General features: G+C 47.5%; 2 pseudogenes; one reads left to right on the forward strand and one right to left on the reverse strand.

The window, feature by feature from the left end:
- The window catches only part of LOC112664415 (NADH dehydrogenase [ubiquinone] 1 alpha subcomplex subunit 1-like), a 273,634-nt pseudogene extending 262,565 nt beyond the window's left edge, over window positions 1-11,069 (reverse strand).
- On the forward strand, window positions 6,145-20,574 carry LOC112665073 (uncharacterized protein C14orf119 homolog; annotated as a pseudogene).
- The last annotated feature ends 3,931 nt before the right edge of the window (window positions 20,575-24,505 follow it).

A 24,505-nucleotide genomic window follows, 5' to 3' on the forward strand; every position in this document is an offset into this window, starting at 1 on the left:
GCAGGCTGCCTTATCCTCAGCAGTTTATACATATTTCCTCATGTTAGAGATGCCCCAGGAGATGGGTGTGATACTAACACTCATCTTGCATGTGAAGAAACGAAGACACAGATGGCTCAGGGAACCTGGATTAATCCAGAGAACACCTATCAGCTTACGTCTTTCTGCTCTACCCTCCACAGCACATGACCTTATTCAGAGTCACCTGTGGTTCCAGCCATCCTATCCACATCCCAGAAAGGGGGAAATGGGAATCGTAAAGCCCAGCCTAATCATCTCCCTTAAGGGACCTCCTCAGAATTCCCACACAGCACTTCCTCACTGGTCCAATTCAGCTGCAAAGGGAGGTGGGAAGTGTAGTCTTCAAGCTGACCTGAGGGGCCAGAGTCACAGGACTTGGTCCCTGCCCTGGTGCCTGCCAGGCACTAGCCTTTTTCCATTCCTCCCCTGCATTAATTTATCTCCCCTTTTCAGTGCCCACACAGACCATGGCCAAATGATGTGGAGGCCATCCAGCACACAAAACACAGCTAGGGAATCTGTCCCTCTTGAAAAGGTTGGGTTTCCTCTTTTCATGAGCTGGGCAAACTCTTGACCTAGGTAACCAGATTACATGGGAACAAACAAACAAACAAAATAAGAAGAGATATTTATTCATCTGAGTGCTTCTACATGTGCCATTTTTTTTAAACTCCTCAAGACATATTTCAGAGAGACGCAATCACACCCATATAGCATACAGGATGCCAGAAGCAAGTCTGCCCAGAGTCATGCTGGTGGGGTTGGAAATACGATGTAAGGGCAGTCCTGCCTGCAAAGCCTATCCTACAATTGGAGGTTAAAATAAATTCTATCATAGTAACTGATAAGAATTTATTATTTCACCTAGGCTGACAAAACCAGAAATTTTAAAGCCATTGCAAGAATTTTAAATAGTCTTTTTAGTGCACGGAGTAGTACACGACAAACGCAGGGACCCCACAATGACATTTTGTCTTTCTCCTGAAGTCAGTCGATTCTTTTTTTTTTTTTTTTAAGATTTTATTTATTTATTCATGAGAGACACATAAAGAGAGAGGCAGAGACAGGCAGAGGGAGAAGCAGGCTCCATGCAGGGAACCCGACGTGGGACTCGATCCTGGGTCTCCAGGATCACACCCTGGGCTGAAGGCAGGCGCTCAACCGATGAGCCACCCAGGGATCCCAGTCAGTAGGTTCTTAAAATTAAAGTGGATATCTAAATGCCTTTATTTTTTGTTTCACTGTCACTTCAGTGGCTGAAACATGAAGGAAATACTTACATGGAGTCATGAATGGAAGGGAAATGTTTGTTATTACTATATTAAGGAAATTAGGTCCCTCGAGTGCTGGCTCAAAAAATATTGACACTCCCAAGAGTTTCTTTTTTGGAGAACTGACCCACATTTACAAATTTCGTATGATCCCTTACTTTCTCACAGCCACACCCTTGCCTCCTGAATCTGGGGGATGTTAGGCCTGTTTATTAAGAAGCCAGGGAAATGGAATAAAGGCTTTTGAGAGGGCGCATACTCTTCCCCTGGTTCCACAGCCAGCCCAGCTCCATTCTCTGGTCTCTAGGACCTCATCTTTTCCTCCCAAAGGGGTGCCCACAGCTGAAGCATCCAGCACTCGGGGGCCAGGAGCACACCTGGCCATGAGCCCCATGCCCACACCTCCAAACTCTGCACTCAAGCCCTTTGTTCTGCCCTAGGGACTCAAACAGCACGTAGTAGGGACAAGAGAACATGTCCTTCCCAACGTGACCAGGTCCATACCTGTGCTCTTCTCTCACCTCTCTGGAGTGCTGGGGCTTTCAACACACAATACTGTCCTTCCTTCTGCTGCTGTCCACTCATCCCCCGACCCCATCCCCTGCTCCCCGTGTGTACTGTCTTCCTCTGTAGTCACCTCCTGGTACCTCCTGCCGGGGAGCCAGTGACACCAGGCCCTCCAAATTTCTCATCCCCTATGTACTCTCTAGTGAATCCAAGTTCCTTGAGCCATCTGTGCTCTGTTCTTTGAGAGGTGCCCCTGCCTCACAGGGTCCTTTCTAGGACAAGGGCACATGTAGGAGATGTTTAGGACAATGGCAGGCCTGCAGAAACAGGTTCCAGGTGTTACCATGAAGGGGCAGGTACTGGGCTGGGAAGAGTTTCACTCTGAGCAAGTTAGGTTGATGTCTGTGAGACTTCCATTTGGAAGCGGCCCATAGGAGATAGGCTTTCCCCAGAAAGAGTGTCCAGGCTGTAGCGATCCTGGAATGAAGGCACGAATGGAGGGATAGCCAGCCCTGACTATGCACCTTGCCCACACCATTTCTCTCCCCCATCTCAGTCGAGAGCATCACCATGCACCTGACTTCTCTGGTGAGCACCTAGGAGTGCACCCCTCACCTGCCTCCCACATTTTCTCTATCAACAGACTCCACTGGCTTCCCTAGACCATGGCTGCCACCTGGGTCCCAGCCACTTTCCCTCTTACCCAAACTGATGCAACAATCTCTTCACTTAGCTCCCCACCTCCGCTCCCAAGCCCTCCAATCCATCAATCCATCCCCCTCCCACACAGCTTCTCAAGTCTGAGCCAGATGGTGACATTGTCCTGCTTAAAATTCTCCTGTGATGTCTCACCGAATGCAGCGTTAAACCTGAACTCCTTACTCTGGCTGCTTGACAAGGCCCTGCCCATCTCTCCACTCTACTTGGGCTGCTCTACCTGCCCAGCAGCCCCAGCCACACTAGGCTTCAGGGGGTGCCTCGGGGCCTTTGCTCTGGCTGTTCTCTCCATCTGTGCCCTTCCATTCTTCCCCAGCTACATCTCCCACAGCACATTCATGCTCATCCTGTAGCTTTCAACTTATGTGTTGCCCTCTTCACAAGGGGCTTCCCTCATCACTCTATAGTAAAGTAGATCCATTCCCTCCCTCTAATGAACTGAATATATGTGTCCCCAAAATCAATATGTTGAAGCTCTAACCAAAGGTAACTGTATTTGGAGACAGGGCCCCTAGGGAGGTTTTGAAGATTAAAATGAGGTCAGAAGGGTAGAATCTTGATACAATAGGATTATTGTCCTTATAAGAAGAGATGTGAGTGCACTCGGGCCCCACCACAACCCCGCATGAACAAGCTACAGGCCATGTGAGTTCATGGCCAGATGATAGTCCCCCTAAAGCCATGAAAAGAGTCCTCAGAATGAAACCTACCTTGCCCACACCTTGCCCTTGAACTTCCAGCCTCCAGAGCTCTGAGAAATAAGCGTCTATTGTTGAAGCCACCTGGTTTGTGGTATTACGGCAGCACAATATGACTAAGACACCCCATTCTCATTCTCTGCCAATTGTTTACTTCCTTCAAGAAAGGAAGGCCCCATTTATAATCACTGTCACTGCCCATTTATAGAGTCTTTGTCTATTTCCTGCCACTGGAATGTAGCTCTGCAGTCAGCATCACCTGCCCCAGACATACCTCAGGAGCCCGACATCTAATAAGTGGCCACCGAATCAAACAATTCACCAAAAGGCTATATATGTCTAGCCAAAGAGGGAAGGAATGGAATTATTCCCCTGTAACTAGACAAGCATCCCTAACGATGGAATCACAATTCTCAGGAGGGACTCCATATTCACCACTGTCTAAATCACAAGTATTTATCTATTTCTTAGTTAATACCCCACCTTGTCCCAAAATGAATTTAAGTCTAAGTCAGCTATCAAAAGACAGAAAATGGAATGAACAGTAAAAGGGAAGAAGTGATAAGAAAAGCAAGACAGTCACGTACATGACCCCATGTACACTGTGGACATTTGCAAGCAGACCACACTCAGGTTCTGGGTGCCCCAGAAGCCATGGTAAAGAAAGGAGTCCAGGCAGCATCATGATTCAGACTGTCCACTGGACACAAAGATAGTGCTATTTGGAAGACACAGGTCTCACCAGTGCTGACACATGGAGGAACCCCTCCACCCGGTCCTCCCTTAGCACTCCTCCCATAGTGGATGAGTCATGAACGGCATCCTCCAGAAAAGGCACAGGGAAGGCCTTTGGGCAGCTCTTCCTCCCAAGCTGCTCCAAAGCCAACACACACCGCCTCACAGCCCAGGGCCGGACAAGCCGTCCTAAGGGCAGCCACTCAGCGAGATCCATAATACGCCCTGTGCACCTCTAATTTGCTATCTGTGTATCCTGTACCCTCATAATGTAAAACGCCCTCTGGTAAACTCAAAGTGATCTGAGCATGATGCAGCTAATGACACAGCGCTGAAGAGTGTCATGGACAGACGAGGAGTGCAGGATGCTTAACGAAGCTTGGGATGGCCACCGGCACCACTGCAAAAGCACGCAGCCCGAGTTCACGGCAGCTTTTTGACATGTGGCTCCCCTGTCAGCCCAGAAAAGGGCCCCTTTCTTCCCTCTACTCACTGCTGCCAGTAAGACAAAGTCAACCCTTATTCTTATCGACGGCTTAGAATGTGAGACCTTAGCGTGAGCAGTTCAAGCAGAGGTGACAGGTGTGCAGTAGGTACACCTGCGGACGTTGCCGTGGACCAGGCACCACGGGAGCTGGTGAAGTCTGCAGGTGATCAGACTCCTCCCCGCACACAGTCCTGCGCTAAAGATGATCTCCCCAAGAGCACACTTAACAGGCGGTGATGACAATCAGGATTCCTCTTAAGCATTTCAAACACATCCTCTACTTTAATAGCCTGGACCCAACCCAGGAAGAACGCGTGCTCTGCAAACAGTTGGCTGTCCTGGATCTTACTGTGCCCTTGGTTGCTTTTCTGATGTGTCTCCTCTGTCCTCCTGGGGAATTCCTCTGCCGCCTCAGCAGTCCTGGACTCCCACTCGTTGTGTACTTGGCGCTACCGCTCCTGCCTCCTGCTCCGGGCACACCTCCGGGAAGCAGCAGCCTGCAGCAATGCTCAGCAAGCGTCACACACAGTCCCGCGTCCTCGGCACTCCACACACTTACCCAGATACAAGGAGTTTGAAGGGGCCCTAAACGAACCAGTGAGCTAGGATAACCCAACCAACCAAAGGTGTTCACAGCCAGACAGACATGGAAACAAACAGAAATACTGAAGATTTCCTTGACGGCTATTTCTCTTTTATTTCAGACTTCCCTAACTTCACGAACCACATGATCCACCCCGTGTCTGCATCTCCTATAGATTGAATTCCAACTGCAGTCAAGCTTCTCATCTACGAATTGGAAAACTATTCTTCAAAAGAAGTCTATTTCTCTGAGATTGTAACATTGCCCATTTGTCCTTTGCTGTCATTCCCTGACATACTATTCATACTACTTCCCTTCTTCTAATAATTTTTTTTCCTAGTCCTTTGAGTACTTGGCCCGCCTGATAGTTTTTCATTCCCTTCCCAAGACACACAATCCGAGTTGGATAGCAGAGAGAGACAAGAGCAGGGTTGTTGAAATTTGACTGCTGGGCTTCATAATTCTGATTCTGCTACTTACTTGCTGTGCAAACTTGGGTGTCTTACTCAAGTTCTCTGTGCCTTGCTTTCCTTGGATTTAAAAGTGAGGCTAATAATGGTACCTCCAGCAGACATGACGGGATGATTAAATGTGTCAATATTCATAAAGCTCCTAGGACCATACAGTATGAACTAAGAATAAGTGTTTGCTACTATCATCAAACTATTTTGCCAAATATATGGTTACAAGCGTGAGCCAGACCAGACTGTTGTCCTCAAGCGGTACATCCTCAAATTAAGGAGACTGACAAGGAAAGAAGCAACTTTAATGCAATTTAGAAATAAAGAAGTCAAGTGAAAAGCCACATGCTGTGGGAACACAAAGGCCGGAGCAGTCAAGTCTACAGGAGAATCTGAGAATGTCCCATGGTGAAATAGCACGAGGGCATAAGGAGGAGTCTGTTGAATTTGGGGTGTATTAGTTATCCATTGTTGCATAGTAATTTAACCCAAAACTTAAGAGGTTCAACAACAAACAGGGAGTATCTCGTGAAATTTCGATGGATCAGGGAGGGACTTAGCTGGATGTTTCTGGCTCAGGGCATCTCCTGAGATTGCAGGCAGATGTCAGCAGGGGCTGCGGTCCCCTGAAAGCCTGAATGGCATGAGAGGATCCACTTCCAACATGATTCGTGCACACCACTGGCAAGTGAATGCTGGCTGTCGGCAGGAGGCAGCAGTCCTTCAAGGGTGGCCCTCTCCAGAAGGGGCTGCTGGAGTGTCTCTGAAGGTTGTGGTGAGCTTCCCCCAGAGCGAACCATCCACACCATCCAGAGAGCACGGCAAAAGGGGTAACGTCTTGTATGACATAGCCTCAGGCGTCGCGTGGTCTTTTCCACAATATGGTTATGCAGGTCATCATGGAGGAGGGAAGATGGAGTCAGGAATCACCCGGGGGCCATCTGGAGGCTGACTCTCACCAAGGTGGAGGGCAAAGCAGACGGCTGTGCTGTGCTCTGCTTGGGAAAGGGTAGATGGGGACCCGGGCGAGACCTTGGGCCACAGGGCCTGTGGTGACCCCATCAGATGTGGCTTTCGCATGAGAGGAAATTACATACTGTCTTAAGGAGATTAAGCTATTCCTAAATGTTGTGAGGTGACAGAGGAAGGAGGAAAATCATCATCGTCATCATCATCGTCGTCGTCGTCATCATCATCTAAGCATTTTTCCCCAGGCTCTGGGAAACGAGCCCCTCTGTAATAGAACCACCTTCCCTGCACTGTGTAAAGCTATGAATCCTTTTCACCAGCTCTCTGAATTTTCACTAATTGGGTCTCCTCTGCCTTGAATCCAGGCTTATGGCAGAAACAGAAACACCGTTTCATTTAGTTATCTGGTATTTCAGCGGGCTCCCTTGTATTTATTTCCTAGCTTCCTTGTAGTAAGGCAGGGTCATGGTGGTTAGTTCTGGCAGAACCATGAGGTCCAGTGACACATACAGAAGAAGCTCACGTGTCTCCAGTCTCTCTCATCCATGCAGAGGCTAAAGAGGCCTCATGTTCTAGATTCTTCTGCCTAAAGAACAAGGTGTTCTTACCAGCCTTGATCCCTGAGGGACTGTGTGGAGCAGAGCATCCTTCTCCTTGGACAGACAGCATTCACAATTGACCAACCCTTGTTCTGTTAAGCTATTGGGATTATGGGAAAATTTGTCACTTCAGCAAAACTTCATCTATCCTAATACTGGAATCCTAGAGGGAATAAACCTTCATTGGCAATTTCGGGGCTCACATGTATATGCTATGGAAGATCGTGCATGTATGTGGAAGGAGTGAAAGGGCACACACCTTTGGGGATGTGTGATTACCTCCCTTGTTACAATTAGAAGCTGAACAAATTAGTAGTGGTTGTCAGTGGCCAAGGAAGATGCAAGGAAGCAATGAATACAAACAATGGCTGATTGAGAGCTAACCATAACTGTCCATTCTATCACCAAAGACACCTTGAGCTTGTCCACTCCTCTCTGTGTCCATGGCTACCTTCTGAGTCCAGGCAACCTGATCTTCTGTGTCATCTACTGCTATAGCCCCAACTGGTCTCACTATTTCTATCACTCAATCCTCCTACCCCAATCTCTTCCCCATGCAGAAGCCAGAGCAACATTCTTAAAATACAGATTTGTTCACATCACTGCTCTGCTGAAATCCTTTGTTAAATACCCAGTGCCCTTGGGCCTGGCCCTGGCCTTTCTCAGTAGCCTTGGATACACTCCTCTAACTTCCCACACTGTGCCCTCCCCCACCTCAGTTTCTCCTACATACCAAATCCCGTCCTCCCCCAGGGTCATCACAGGCACTGCTGGCTCTGCCTGAGACTCTCTCCCCTCCTATGCCTCCCAGAGCACCCTTCAGATGTCAAGTGCCATTATCTCAAAAAAGCTCTCCTTGACCATCACCCTCACCCCATCTAACTAGGTCAGTCACCTTTTGTCAATTCTCAAAGTTTCCTAGACCCATCTTAATCATTACAATTAATTACCAGTTAAAACTGAATAGCTAATTGGATAGCTTACAGTTTCCAGCCTCACCCAGCCCCTACACGTGGAAAGAGGCTGTAGGGGCAGAGTACTATGGAACCTAGCATGAGAGCACAGTAGCCCTCCAAAACACACACACACACACACACACACACAGACACACACACATGATTTCTGTGCAAAGAGAACAGATAGGCCTTCACATTGAGCAGAATTTCGCTGTGAAGGCACATCTCCATCATCTCCCTCGTGCTCTCAAACCATGTGTCAGAGAGCAAGGCTTAAAGCCTGGGTAGAGGTTGAGGGCACAGTGCACCCGGACATAGTGACAGCACATGCCCCAGCATTCCCTTTCAGGCAGAGAATCTTTCCTCGCCTGCTCCACCTGCCCCAGCAGCCTCAAGTGGTCACAGCTGAGACAGGAACATGCAGACAGTCCTGGGAGAGCCCTGAATTTCAGAGCACTCTGGCACTGAGCTCAAGTCAAGACTCATTTTCCACAGGCATGCTTTATCATTCCCTGGCGGGAGCCAGGTTTCCATACTCATAATTCCCCAGGGAGGAGCAACGTGCCCGGATCCTAACTACACAGTGTGCCTTCATCTTTTTCCTATAAAACAACTCCAAGTACCTGAGTTATGCATTTTATCAGAAACCATGTGCTGGGTAATTTTTAAATATTACCTCCAAAATACATATATATATTGCCAAGAAACCATCAACTGTAAATTACCTCCTGCTCCAAGGGCCACGACATGGTTACTGTCACCATGCAAGTCATTCACATAAAATTCAAAATGTCTCACACTTTATCTTTAAATTTTACAAAATTTATTGATCTTTATAGCCATGAAAGGCAAGATGAAATATATTTTAAGTTCATGTCTTTTATTACTGACCCAACTGACCATGTGAAATGGCTCAGATTTATCATCACATCCAGTTGCCAACATTTATGGCAACTTTTAAACATGTCATTTTACCTTTGACTTCTCATGGTTCAGGCACTTTGGGAGTTTACTAAGTAACTCTGATTTCAGGACCAGAACAAATAAATGGTTTAAGTACTTTTGCAGCCCATTGGAAAGAGAATTTGAAATTCACTTGAGAAGATTGTTAACGTGGGCCACAGAAACCTAGGAAAAGAGCAAGCACTCCCCAAATTTATGTCTCTTTCCATATGGGAATAAAAGGAGACGCTCCCTCTGCCAAGTAGATTCCCACGCTCCCCACTGGGTATCTCTGCTCCATCAGGGAGGCTTAAGACAATAGTATTCAATTGCCCCTCCATTTGCCAAAGTAAAAGTTACTACTGATAAATTGGAAAAGGAAGTTTTGGTGCCCTTAAAAATGTCCTTAGTGCTGTTTATCATTAAGCAAGTATAAACAAAACAGTCATCTCTGTGCATAGACTTCAGCCCCTATTCATTAGAAAAGCAAGAAATGAGTTTTTAAATACCAACATTTATGGAAAAAGGACAAGGACCGATGGGTGACAAATTCAGTATGTTCTAATGTGATCCACGTCAAATGGGGTCAAGGATGCAGAGGCTCAGTGGGGTCACCTTTTGCCCTCCCCTTCTTCAGACCTACGTGTCCAGCCAGCCCGAGTCCTGGGATGTGCTTTGTGAGTTTTTTCCTTTCTCTCTCCCATCTCTTGGCTCAGCATACTCTGCCACCCAAATGACCTCCCTTAACCTTGGTTTTGGGATATGTCATCTCTAAGTTCAAATACCTTGCAGGCTTCTCCCAGCCAGGACCCAGAAGACAGTTTCATCCTGCCAGTCTACAAAGGCAGAAACCATCTCTGTCTATGGATCTCTCTAGTCTTACACCCTGCTTCTATCACACAGTGAACCCACACACACAGCTGCCTCCAGACTTTGCATATGATAGCCTCACAACCAGAATGCCTCCCAGTCCTTAAAATCTCCCCACCTGTCAAGATGGGGAGGGACCCCCAGCCCTCACTGGATGAGATGGCCCTTGCTCCTGTAGACCACACCTGAGGTGTGCTCCAAGGCAGTGCCGCACCACTCTAGGCACCCAGCCTCTCCCCGCCCCATCCTCTGTAACTCGTGTTGGACACTCGGCCTCATACTACATGTTCTGTGTATGGCATCTCCCCTCACGAGACTGTACACCTGAGGGCAGGTACCATGTTCCAGGCACAACTATCCTCCCTAGAATCTAGCCCAATGCTTACATAGGGCAGATACTGAAGAGACCAATTTTGAACAGAACTAAACTTAACCAAAAAATAAAATATTCAGGCCATAAGTTAGGGGGGAAAATGATGCAAACTCATCTACTTCATAAAATACTGTGGAAAGTTTATACATGTTAATGGTTTTTTTTAGGGTCGCTATAGCGTTCATTTCCACTGAAGGTCTGATGATCAGCTGCCAAGGAGGAAATGTCTGGCAACATTTATGGAAGAGGTGGCACATGTCTAAGTGACCGCTCCCTCCCTCCTGCCTCTAATGGACACCTTTTGCATCCCCCCTTCCCTTAACACATAATTCCCTTATGGTTGCATAAGAGGTGGTTGGCTACTTATCTGCAGGACTTCAACAACAATGACACATTTTTGAGGTCCCAGGACCCTTTGGCACATAGAATGAGGAAGTCCTCATTGTCCAATTGGAGAAACTAAGCTAGCCTAATTCTGTGGGCTTAAGAGCATTCATACGTATTTGGGTTTCTAAACCCACTGAATAGAGGCTGGAAAACACTGTCTCTTTCAGGCACAGCCGTTTGTCCCTGAACTGATTCGGCAGCCAATCATTAGTGGCCAGATTCAAAACCCAGTATTCACAGCTCTCTGCTCCACCCCAGGAGGGCCAGTCCTTTGGGAGCAGAGAAGTAAAGCCTCTGTCTTAGTCTGCTTGGCCTGTTATAACAAAACACTACAGACCAGTGGCTTAAATAACAGACATTTATTTCTCACGGTTCTGGAGGCTGGAAGTCCATGATCAAGGTGCCAGCAGGTTCAGTCTGGTGAGAGCTCTCTTCCTGGCTTGCAGACAGCCGCTTTCTCACTGTGTCCTCACATGGCAGAGAGAGGGCTCTAGTCTCTTCCTCTTCTTATAAGAGGCCCCACCCCCATGACCTCATCTAAACCTAATTACTTCCCAGTGGCCCCATTTCCAAGTATCACCACATGGCAGGTTGGGCTTCCACATAAGGATTTTGCAGAGGCATACCCATTCAGAGGGCAACAGCCTTCTTCGACCCTGTGCTCCTCCATCATCTATCAGCAGGGCCTTGAGGCAGAGACACACCTCACAGAGCAAGCTGAAGAGTCAGGATGTCTCCACTTTGATCTGTGAGGGGACCGCAAGCCCGTGAACACACTCCATGGCTTCCTACCTGGTGCAACAGAGGCTCCTAATAACTGAGCACCAAGAGCCCAGACCAAAGCTCTTCCAAGTAGAAATGTGCCAGGAAGAATGAGGGAACAAAAAGAGAAGGGAAGAAAGCCATGAAACAAAAGACTGCTAGGGAAAACAAATTCTTCATGATGCAACTTCAGGAAGTTTATGACTGAGATGGGCACTTGCAAGTAACCTCAGATAGCCCAGAACTGCTCCTTTAAATGTGAGATGCTCATATATGGGAAAGGGCCATCTGGCACCCCTCTTCTAAATGAGCCACCGTTCGGGATAGGAAACTTTGAGATCACCCCCTGAATCACTGTGCTAGGGCTGCTGTAACCAAGTACCGCAGACGGCTGGCTTCGGCAATGGAAATGTATTATCTCTCAGCTCTGGAGGCCGGAAGCCCGGGATCGAGGTGTCATTCAGTAGGGTTGGCTCCTTCTGAGGGCTGCAAGTCCCTCTCCTCACTCATGGGGGTTTGCTGGCAATCTGCCACATTCCCTGGCTATAGATGCATCTCCCGATCCCCTTGTGTTCACATGGCATTCTCCCTGTGTGTATGTGTGTGAGAGTGTGTGTCCACATTCTCCCTTTTTATAAGGACACAGTCAAACCGGATTAGAATTCACCCTGATAACATCATCTTAAGTGTCTGCAAAGTCCTTATTTCCACACGAGATCACATTCTGAGGGGATCCCTGGGTGGCGCAGCGGTTTGGCGCCTGCCTTTGGCCCAGGGCGCGATCCTGGAGACCCGGGATCAAATCCCACGTCGGGCTCCCAGTGCATGGAGCCTGCTTCTCCCTCTGCCTGTGTCTCTGCCTCTCTCTCTCTCTCTCTCTCTCTCTTCTCTGTGACTATCATAAAAAAAAAAAAAATTAAAAAAAAATCACATTCTGAGGTATGAGGGGTTAGGGTATCGTCAATATCTTTTGGGTTTAACCCAAACACAAAACATTTACATGGATAGCATCAGTGAACTGGATGAGAGGCACAGATAAAGATGGATGATGAGGGCTCCTCACACCTGGGCACAAGGGAGAAGGGTGTGTGAACAACAGCTGAATAGCACTGGTGAGCTGGGCCTGGGGTGTGAGGATCTACCTTGGTCTTCAACCATGCCAATGCCCCACCCCACCCCCTCCTGCCAAAGTGCAAATACAACAGCTTGGAGGCTCAGAACAAAGCAGACTCCTGAGGGGGAGGGAGATCTCCTAAGGTAACTCAGCCCCCCATGTGTATGCCCTTTAATTAATCTGCCATGAAAAAAGCAAGTATTTTCCTAAAATAATAAAAGATTCAAAAACAACTTCATATTAATACATGTCAAAGACTGCAAGGTTTCTCATTTGTTCTTTCCTTAAGTTTAGAAAACTCCAAGACCCTCTTAGAAGCACAGATTTTCATGTGGCTACCCCATTTCCTTGAGGTCACCCCACTAATTGTCATTAAGCCTGGGGGATACCTGATATTTCATATGGACATCATATAATTCAACCAGCTGCCAAGGGGTGCCAAGAGGTATGGCTCTCCCAATGTTGTCAGACAAGTGTGGGTTATCCCATGAGTCAGCATGAGATGCTCTTCGGTGCACCTTTGCTACTGGAAGGTTTCATTCATTCATTCACTTGTTTAGTATTTACTCAGGATACATATGAGGTGTATTCCTTTATAGGAATGTTTTAAGAAGTACTGCAGATGGGGGGGGTGGGGAGCTTAGACAACAGAAATTTATTGTTGCACAGTTCCAGGACCAATAGTCCAAGATCAAGGTGTCGACAGGGTTGGTTTCTTCTGAAAGCCATTTGGGAGAATCTATTTTCCATGCCTCTACCCCAACTACTGGTGATCTGCTTGCCATCTTTGGTGTTCCCTGGTATGCAGAAACATCTCCCCAGTCTCTGCCTTCATCTTTACATGATGTTCTCTTGATACACATGTATGTACCCAGATTTCCCTTCTTCAGAAGGACCAGTCACCCTGGATTAGAGACCCACCTACCTATTAGAGACCCATACCCTACCAGTATGATCTCACTGTAATTATATCTGCAACCATCTTATTTATTTTTTTAAAGATTTTATTTATTTATTCCTGAGAAACACAGAGAGAGAAAGGCAGAGACATAGGCAGAAGGAGAAGCAGGCTTCTTGCAGGGAGCCCAATGTGGGACTTGATCCCAGGACCCTGGGATCACGCCCTGAGCCAAAGGCAGATGCTCAAATGCTGAGCCACTGAAGTGCCCTCCATCTTATTTCTAAATAAGTCACATTCTGATGTAGTAGGACTTAGGATATCAATGTAAAGATTTGGGGGTGGGGGGACACAATTCAACCCATAACACTATGTGTCTGGTCCCACGTTAGCCCCAGAGATTGAGAAATCACTAAGAGCTGGCCCTGGGAATGAAGCAGCTCACCCACAGGGAAACTAATGGCCGTATGCTCCTCTGTTCTCATAGCTGTGACCCCATCAAAATACACATTCAGATGCCCAGGACCTAAAGGATCTACTGTGCACCCTGGGATAACAAAGCACCTTTTTCAACAGGTAATTGGGTAGTGTCAGGGGTGACTTTCAGATTTTGAGGGTCTAAAATTTTAGGCAGTACATCTAAGAGGTGTATAAACCATAGATTGCAAAAGTACAGAGGAAGGACGCACCCAGGTGACCCAGTCTCTCTAATACAGTGAGAGAGATGCTCTAACGGATGATGAACACAGGTAGAGAACCACTCTTCCGGCTGGCAGTGGGGGGAGGGCTGCCAGGTGAAGCTGGGGAGATTGTACTGGCATTGGTCCCTGAAGAAGAGGCAGGAGAGTGCCAGGGGGACAGGATGGGGACACGCTGGGCAGAAGGAGTGGCTGAGCAGAGACACTGTGAACAAGAGGTCCTGGGTGTGTTTCCGAGAACCTCAATTCCGCACATTGTTCATATGGTTTCTTGTCACCAAGCTGGTGTATGTGGGAAGTGAAAGTGTAAAATACGGTGGTTTCAGAAATAGGGTGTTATTTTGGGTGCACCTAAAAAGTTTGATAGCCTAGCAGATCACTTTACAAGTTAAAAAAATTTTCAGTAAAATAACATAACTAAGTTTCTTAACTTCCGATCATTTCAAAGAGACCCCAAGAGCACTGAAAAGTAAGTGCATTTTTACTCATGTATTCTGAAATTCTCTGACATCTAAAGGACCAAAATTTTAAAAACAAACACACAGACAGTCTAAAATTTAATCTGTATGGTATATTAAAAGGGAAAAACCTGAGGTGCCTGGGTAGCTCGGTGGGTTAAGTATCTGTATTCGGCTCATATCATAAGCTCAGGGTCCTGGAATTGAGCCCCATATCAGGCTCCCTGCTCAGTGGGGAATCTGCTTGTCCCTCCGCTGCCCCTCACCCCTGCTCATTCTCTCTCTTTCAAATAAATACATAAATCTTAAAAGGGGGGGGGGAACCTCTCTTCAACCTTCTTTCTCTCTTCCTCTTACATAGATTTGGTGGGATTTCTTGAGGTGTTGACGGGCTTCTTCTGCTCCCAAGATCTTCTCCTGTGTCATGTAACAGGATCATTCCATGTTCCCTGCTTCAGCCAGACATCACTTAGCAGAGCTTTGACTGCAAGCTCAGGCCCTGGGATAAGACCAGAGCTCTGGAGGAATGTGTGACCTTACAAAGTAAGTCTCCAGTTTCAGCTGCACAGTGCTCTCCTGAGCAGAATGGGGAGGGGGTGGGTCCTGGGAAGGCCCTGTGCCCCAAGTGTGTCCCATCCTCACTTTGCCTTTTCAGTGATCAATAAGCAGGAGGATAATCTCAGATCCCAAGCTGAAACCCACAATGGGGCAAAACCCCTAAATTCCTCAGGAGAAGTGAGCAGAAAAAATACCTATTTAATGGCTCAGAAGTAGCAAGCCAGACCCAAGTTCACCTGACTTCCTCCTAGGATGGGTGGGCTCCTAAGAGCTTCTCAGGCCCAGAGAGAGCAGGCTTGAAGCAGAGTCAGGATCAAGCAAGAACAAGAGACAACAGCAGTGACCAGCAGGACCCGATGACCAAGAGCTGGCAAGAAAGCATCTGAAACACTCAAGTGGAGAGATGCTGGCAGCCAGCCTGGCCCCTTGCACTGATCGCATCCTCAGGAAAGGCAAAGGATGCCAACTGACCAAGAATAAGCTTCTCTGCCTGTGCAGAATGGAAGCCTAAGAAATTAAATTATGTTAAAGAAAAACCAAGGTGTATCTCTTGCCTGTTGACTCCTGGGCCTGGGGCCAAAGCCTGCCTCCAGGACATGGGCCTCGCTGAGTTGTGGTGGCCTCTTTTTAGTCATCCAGGTAAAGGGAAGGGCAGAGGTGCAGCAATTCATGGTAGGTAACTCAGCCTGCCTTTAACTGAACAGTCAAGGAAGAGTGGAAGGGAAGAAGGAGAGGCAAAGTTTTGAAGACAAAACATAAAAGCAGTAAGCAAAGACCAGTTTATAGGAGCTGTCCCACCATCTTGTCCCATGACAACCCCTGAGGGTCATGATGCTGGGCCTCCCTAGGGAACCACTGCTTCTCCCTCCACCTCAACATTGTGTGGTCTGCAATTAAAGTGAGCCACCATCAGCCAAGAGCTCAGGTACTTCTAAGTGTTTAGCAGAGTACCATGTGGTGACTTGTTGGAAAGGACAACAGTGGCCTTGTTGAGCAGGGCTACTGAACAGCTCATAGGAGTACAAGAAGTGTGAGTGCCACCAAAGCTTCTGCAGGCCTTGGGGCTGCTCTTTCCCACCTGGGAACCCAGTCTGGCCTTTTGGCATGAGTGCACATTATCCCTTCTCAGATTGACCAGGTGGAGAGGAGGCTTCCTGATGGCTATCCCCACAACCATCCAGAGGGAGTGCCAGCCTCATAGCCCACTGTTCCCTGCAACTCAGGCCCATCCCACCTGTATCAGTCACCTTCTAGATGACCCTGAGGAGAAGGCCAAAGAAGGCATTAAAGCCTAAGCCTTGGCCTCCCTAAACCTCCAACTCAGCCCTGAACTTCCAACAACTCAGACTTCTTGCAGGCAGAAAAAGCAAGGTTTCTTATAAAGTTCTGCCTTTTGGGTTTTCCATTATTTGCAGCCTACCCAAGCCCTGACTACTCTGGTCTTCAAGTGGGGTATGTGGACGGGACTTTGGAGACACCCACCCTTCTCTCCAGCTCCCAGAACACAGGCTCTTCATGCGACAACATAGAAGGCACCCAGCATTATGAAACCATGGCCACACAGGCCTGCTGTCAAAGGAAGAGAGTCAGGAAAGACCTGTGCATGAGGCCACACTCAGCTCCCTCATCCTGAATTCCATTTCCTGACTCACACCCTTGATTCAAGTCATCTGGTTATCATGAGCTCCAGGTTAATGGACCCCCCACCCCGCTCCAAGAACGTTCCTTATTTAGGAGACAATATACATGCTGGTTCTATGAAAGGTTTCAGGTCTCCAGGGCTCTGGATTCTTGTGCCTTCTTAACTACAACACTATGATCAAGAGAATTAGTGTTGCCAAGAAGTTGTTTCTATATTGAAGCTCCAACAAACCCAGGTTACATGAGGTGGCATGTTTCCAATAAGCCTCAACCAGACCTGTTTCAACATGGGGTGCCATGAATCAACATCATCACAATGTCAACCAGAACACAAATGCTTGCAAAAATTCAGAGTCCCTCCTCTTGATGCTTATCATCATCCCAAGGGAGGAGGAAATAGAAGGTAGGAAAATCTGTTCTATTCTAATCTAATCTATTCTAGAAGAGGAAAAAATAATTTCCTGGACAGGAGCATGGCCTGATCAAAGTAAGCAGATCAAAGAAATACTGTATTTACTGATTTTAAGAAATCATTTTAGTTGCCACATTTCTAAGGAATGTCAATGTTCCCTGAGTGTGATCAGCAACATACTTGGCCAGACATGGAAGGCTGAGAACGTGTGCTATGTATAGAACACACTCAACTTTAGCTCCTTGTGTAAGCAGGTCATCAAGAGAGGATGCCTGTTGGTACTTTCAAAATTTTTCAGGACTCTGAAAGAGACTGAAGTTGAATATCTGTCAGAATGATTAGAGCAAACTTCGCAAAGCACTGCTAAGTGGAGTGCATATGTCATTTTAAGCAGAGGGTCTCCAAATCTGTAGGTCTTTTTTTATTGGCCTGTATTCCTCAATTCTAGACTTTTCCAGTGTACAGGTTATAATTCATCCAAAATTCACTTACATGGGGACCCCAGCGTGGACCCCTCTCTTGCTGTGACCGGATGCAGCCTTCAAGGCATACCCCCAAATAGAATCAATATCACAAATGATAAAAAAATTTTTAAAGATTTTATTTATTTATTAATGAGATAGAGAGAGAGAGAGAGAGCAGCAGAAACACAGGCAGAGGGAGAAGCAGGCTCCATGCAGGGAGCCTGACGTGGGACTTGATCCCGGGTCTCCAGGATCAGGCCCTGGGCTGAAGGCAGCGCTAAACCGCTGAGCTACCTGGGCTGCCCTACAAACGATAAATTAATAAGAAGTGAAAATTTAGTTGAAGAGTATGAGGAATCAAGAGAAAGGGTCCATCACATATCACCCAAGGAAAAAGCACGAGCCAGTGCAGTATCAGGCTCAGGGGGGAGAATCTGTGCCATGGGACCGGCTCTCCTGGTATGTGCGACAACCCCTAAGATTGTAAAAAGGACATGTATGAAGCAGAAAGAGGAGATGGCCAACAGGAGGAGAGGTCTGAAAAGACACTGATTCTGCTGCTCCCCATCTATCCACGACACCAAAGTCTCCTGCCAAATAATTTGGCTCACAAACATCCATCGTGGGAGGAGCTCTGGGGATTAAAATGCAAATAAACAATCAAAACCAAGTACCTCAAGTACCAAAAGACAAGCTCACTACGCAGCAAATGGGTGTGAGGACCACTGATATCCTGAAAAAGGCAACTTGGCCAATCACTACTTCCACAGTGACCCTCTTGGAGATTTCACAGGCAGTGTGCACTTGGTCCACTGCTGCTAAGGCTTCTGCTTGTGTGGCCTTTAGGAATGTATAGATGAGCAAAACACTTTCTGGATTTTTAGAGAGAATTTGAGGCTAGTCTCAGAATCAAAGCTGTGGTAAAGACGATCTTTCTTTTTACCCAGGTATTAACAGACTCTGTTAGGCAATGTGGGTACCGCTAGGTTCACATTTTCTAAGGACACCAAGAGAAGGGAGCCTGAGGCTGCTTTCATAGGGAGGCTGCCAGCTAGCTCCATGGCGCCACCCACCCAAGCTAATACTTATTTCAGATGACTAATTAATGGTTTTAAGCCCTTCGTTTAAAACCACCATGTCGAATTTATGTAGCACCCACCTTCCTGCAAAGGCCTCCTGAAAGTCTTGAGAATTCTCCTCCTTTGCGTTTTCCCCCCATCATGGGGTTCAGGCCTGTGCAAACCACCACAGCCACACATTAGTGGTTCTTGCCTCCAGCCTTCCTCTGCCCCTGATAGGTAAGAAAACATTGCTTCGGGGCCTCTGCAAGGTTATTACCTCCTCTGGTATACTTTGGGACACCAGCCCTCCCACCCCACCCAAAACAAGCCCAATACTCTGCCAGCCACGTCCTCCAAAACTCTCAGGTGTCAGCAGGAATCCCTTATCCCCAGGATACCAGGTGGTGGCTCCCCTGACTGGCTCAGTTTCCCCCATCAGAGCACTCTGCATTGCAATCATGCTGTGGTGCATTTGTTCAGAGTATGTATCCACTTCCTGTTGCTGCTGTAACAGATCACTATAAACATAATGGCTGAAAACAACACAAATTTATTCTCTTCCAGTTCTGAAAGTCAGAAATCCAGATCCTACAGGACTACAGGCATCAGAGGTATTGGAGGGCTGGTTCCCACTAGATCCTCCAGAGGGGAATGTGTTCCTTGCCTCCTCCAGCTTCCAGACGAGGCCAGCACTCCACGCCTTGTGGCCACATCTCTCCCATCCCTGCCTCTGCTGTCACATTGCCTTCTCCTCCTCTGATCACCTGCCTCTCTCTTTTATCAGGACCACTGTGAATATATCAGGCCCATTCAGATGATCCAGAATCATCTCTCTATCTCAAGGTCCTGAACTTAATTCTATCTGCAAAATCCATTTTGCTGTGTACAATAACATTCACGGGTTCCAGGGATCAGGATGTGGACAACCCCGGGGGCCATTGCCCCACCGCACAGTGTTGTCCTTCCCTGTAGGATGAGTAGTAACGGTCAAAATGTAGCTGGTTGAGCTTGTACTCCAGGGGGGGAGCACACTGCCCAATACACTGCTCAGTGAATAAGGAAATGAGCCAAGGAGCAAATGGGCAAAACAGTTCTTCTCTCACCTCCTCCAGGCCTCCTCTTGACTCTTATTTGCTTGTCTATTCTCTTTCCCTCTTGTTTATCTGTTCATGTATTTATTCCCTTTATAAACCCTTATTTACATGTGTACTTATATGCTATTTATCCCCCCTCCCCTTCTCAGTCCCACTTCTTCCTCACACATGCATCGGGAGTCCAGTGCACGACTTTGTCAACATCCATCCTCAGCCTGTCCCCTGTCTCAGCTCATTTTGGTGAAGGAAATGCCCAGATTTCCTTCAGCTCTCACCTCTCCCCTGATCCATGACAGATTTAAAATGGACAAGAAAGAGGGTTTTCAGGAAACACGGATGTGGTGGTGACTGTTGGAGTTTAAGCACCTTTGTGACGGTCTCCAGGTGCCCTGTGAGAAGAAAGAGGAGGGTGCCGTTGGAATCATCTTCTTCAATGCCACCATCCTTCTCTTCTCCCTTACCCTCAGGACCAGACAGTATTACTAGATCTTCCCCTTCCCCAATGTCTTAAATCGCTTCCCGGGAGATAAGTGCATTCTTTACTGGTTTGCTGGTTCGTCAGGTCCCCAGAGTGAACATTTCCTACAGGACTCGGTAGGTAGCTAAGGCAGTGCCGGGGAAATTACAGCCACTGCTGGAAGGGCTGAAGCAGCTTAGCACATCTGCAGCAAACCAACCACTTTGTATCTTTAAGCTCCAGCAACATCTTTGGGATCAGTAATTTTGAGAGTTGGCTGAGCAGGAGTGCAATGAATCTGTCAGGTAGCTGGAGGTCAGTGAGCCAGACTTCATGGCAAGGTTTTACCAAGCTGTGACCACTACAGCTGGTAAAGACTGATGGACATTGGACAGCTGGGTGGCTCAGTGGTTGAGCATCTGCCTTTGGCTCAGGGAGTGATCCCAGAGTCCTGGGGTGGAGTCACACATCAGGCTCCCTGCAGGGAGCCTGCTTCTCCCTCTGCCTATGTCTCTGCCTCTCTCTGTGTGTCTCTCATGAATAAATAAAAAATCTCAAAAAAAAAAAAAAAGAAGACTGATGGACAGGACATTAAAATCAAAGAAGATAATCACAGCTGATGGAGGCACAACTTTACTGTGAGAACTTCAAATGCATCACTTAAAGGTCTAGGGGCAGTATTCTGATCACCTGGTCGGACTTGTTGACCAATATAGGCTTGATTATTTCTTAGGGGGAGGGAGGAGAGACAGGGAGAGGGAAAGAGAGACTCTTAAGCAGTCTCCATGTCCAGCCCTGAGCCTGTCTTGGGGCTTGATATTACAATCCTGAGATCATGATCTGAGCCGAAAACAGGAGTCAAACGCTTAACCGACTGAGCCACCCGGGCTCCAAGGCTTGGTTATTTCAATGTTAACAGCCTATCAACTGGACTGCTCTGTAAATATTTTTCATCTAAGTAAATCCAGATTAGCAGCCTGCCTCCTAGCTTACTCCTTTCTACATGTCAGACCCTCAAGAATTCTGTGGCTTCTTTTTGCAAGTGTAACCAGAAGGAACCTACAAGTTATAACTCAACTATATTGCTGGCCCATGGGGCTTTAAAGTAGAGCCTTCCTACTCCAGAAACAGGAGAGAAGGACAATAAAATGTTTTTTATAGTTTGACTGGATTCACATGGCTGGTTTCACTGCTCTTACTAGATTCTGGCATAATTATGTGACATCCCAACTATTAGCTTTCCTAGTGACGATTTTGTAAAATTATGAAAAATCAGGAGAGGGAGATAATTCGTTACTCCCTCCACACTGATGTTTCTTTGACTCCAAATATCAATGACTTTTCCTAAAGCATATGTGATGTTCTTGAGCTGGGAACAGATTCTGATTCTGTAAGTTTGCTCTGTGGTATGAAAACAAGTGACACCCTTTATAGGTTGAAGGGTTTATTCTCTGTATCAAAATAAAGAATGAATCTTCAGGGATCCCTGGGTGGCACAGTGGTTTAGCGCCTGCCTTTGGCCCAGGGCGCGATCCTGGAGACCCGGGATCGAATCCCACGTCGGGCTCCCGGTGCATGGAGCCTGCTTTTCCCTCTGCCTATGTCTCTGCCTCTCTCTCTCTCTCTATGTTAGTATCATAAATAAATAAAAATTAAAAAAAAAGAATGAATCTTCAGAAAAAATGAAATAAAATGGACAAGAAGGATCACCGTGTGTTCCCTCCAGCATACTCTTCCTGGCTCTCCCCGCCCTTCCCTATCCAGGAGCCTCTCGACAACTTGGCAAGTTGTAAAGCACCCACAGGGACACACACCACTTCTGTCCATAGACACACAAGTGAACTCTGCCCAGTGGCCACTGTTGGTTCTGCATCTGCTTGCAAGTTGACCTCAGCATTCCAACCTGCCTCGGTCTGTCTGTACGCTATTTTTAATTCTCCTTTGGACTGCTTGTAACATTTAACTGGTTCCTTCATTAATAAATGAATTAAATAAAACCTTTAATGTGTGTTCATTGTACACTTGTCATGAATCGTGATTCTTCTTTTCAAAACAAAACAAAATAAAACAATCATCCTCTTAAGATCGCAGGTAGAGAGGCAGCTGTGGCAGACACGGGGCTGTGCATCCTCTAGAGAATCTATAGCTGATGGGTGGCTTTGATGGTGTCAGTGAGGAAAGCCTGTGCTTTCTCTTTTCCTTTCCCTTTACTATATATAGCAGTTGGATGAGGCGCATTTCAGAAGGAACAGATCAGAAACCTGCCCAGGCTGGTGAGGGGAGGCACAAGTCTGCCAGGGCATGTCCAGGCAGCTGGGGCGCCTGCCCGCCCTCACCTTTTAATCCAGAGGCCACCTCACCTCTTCCTTACATGCTTCTCCAGCGGCCACTCCGAGGGCCCTTGGCGTCTCCCACCCCTCGCGGCTCCCACGGCAGCCATCTATTCTTCGGGATGGACAGTCACTGGCTTCTCAAATTCATATGGTCTGGGGATGCCTGGGTGGCTCAGTGGTTGAGTATCTGGCTTCAGCTCAGGGTGTGATCCCGGGGTCCTGGGATCGAGTCCTGTATTGAGCTCCTCGCAGGGAGCCTGCTTCTCCCTCTGCCTGTGTCTCTGCCTCTCTCTCTGTGTCTCTCAGGAATAAATAAATAACATCTTTAAAAAAAAAACTCATATTATCTGTGCCAGCACAGCTTCCAGCCCTGCCCCTTCCCCCAACAACCACCGGATGGAGAAATCCTGGAGTTGGCACTGCTTCCCTTCACCTGTGAAGAGCTGCCCACTCCTCCTTGGAAAGAAAGGGAAAGTCCACTTCCAGACAGAAGAAGGGGTTAGCTAGGCCAGGGCCTGTGTCCTGTCTGGTGACCGTGGGCAGAGAAGCCAGATTTCTGATGACCAGAGCTAAGGCAGGTGGGCAAGCAGCCTCAGTGGGAGGGGCTTTGCCCCAGGATCCTAGGAGTTACAGCATCCTGCCAGCTGCTTCAAATTGCAGGTGTTCGTACAGGCATTGATTAGAAAGAGGACCACCCTCTGCAGTTATCACAGCCATTCACTCTTAACTAGTCTTTGTGGTTCTTCTGGTGGATGTGCTTCACATCCTGGGCCCTAGTGACCTCATCTATTTGTGTGGGGTGGGCAGCGAGAGGTCTGGATGACCCCCAACAGCCTTGAGCCAGGAGACAAAGCACGAGCTTCCATTCTCCGTGGGGGAGTGGCCCAGAGCGAAGCCAAAGCATCATCTTTGCTGCAGAGTTCACAGGTGTACAAACGTGCTCATTTGATAGATGTCCCCTGCCCCCAGTCTTCAAGCTCTGTGCAAGCAGGACAGTGCCTGCCACTCACTCAGAGGCTCACTCTGTCTGACGTGTACACGGCACAGTAACACCAGGCAGAAGGCCATCATCGAGGAGCTCGCTGCAAACAAACGTTGACCGAATGGTGGCATGAACACAGTTTCAACTGCAGCTGTGAGCATTGCTCTGGAGGAGAGGCTGGTCCTGGGGGCATGTACACTGGGCATCTGACCTGGTCAGGGGGTCAGGAAAGTTTTCCTGGGGAGGAGTAAATGGGCTCAGGAAACAATTCAGACTTTCACCTCTAAGCGTAATCTGGCCTGTAGGAATTTTGTAAAAGTCTTTTACAGTTTGAGCGAATTCCCTACTGTTCCTAGTTTGCAGGCAGTTTTTTGTTTGTTTGTTTCTGTTTATTTGTTTGTCAGTTTTTACTATGAATGGATATCAAATGTTATTTAATGCTTTTCCCATCTATTGAAATGACCTGATCATTTTAATCCTTCATTCTGTAAATACAGTAAATTACATTGGTTTTTTTTCTAATACATTCCCGGGCTTGCATTCCTGGGATAAGTCCAACTTGGTGATAATGTGTTATCCTTTCTCTAATATCCATGGATACAAGAGACAGGGGCCCATGAAGAATTTAACTCTGCCCCAAATCCTCAATCTTCACTTTTTCAGAAGTTACTGTCATGTAAAGGCTGGCTAAAAACAGAATGTGTTAGAGGGACTGTGGTAAGTGCCAGGGACACAGGTGTATATACAAACGCACTGTGGTGAGCTACATGGCAAATCAGTTGCAGGTCAGACCTGGGCCAGGGGAGGTGGGTGGCAGGAGCTGAAGAGAGGGAGCGGTCTGGCAAATGGCCAGCAAATCAGCATGCATGGCTGGGTAGAGGGCCATCCATGGATGATCTCAAATACCCAGATACAGAGCTGGAACCTTATCCTCCTGGTGAGCAGGGAGTCAGGGGTGCAGGAAAGTGCCCACAGTGCAAAGCATGAAATTCAGAGC

The sequence above is a fragment of the Canis lupus genome, chromosome 17 (genome assembly GCF_003254725.2).
Source record: "Canis lupus dingo isolate Sandy chromosome 17, ASM325472v2, whole genome shotgun sequence".
NCBI lineage: Eukaryota > Metazoa > Chordata > Mammalia > Carnivora > Canidae > Canis > Canis lupus.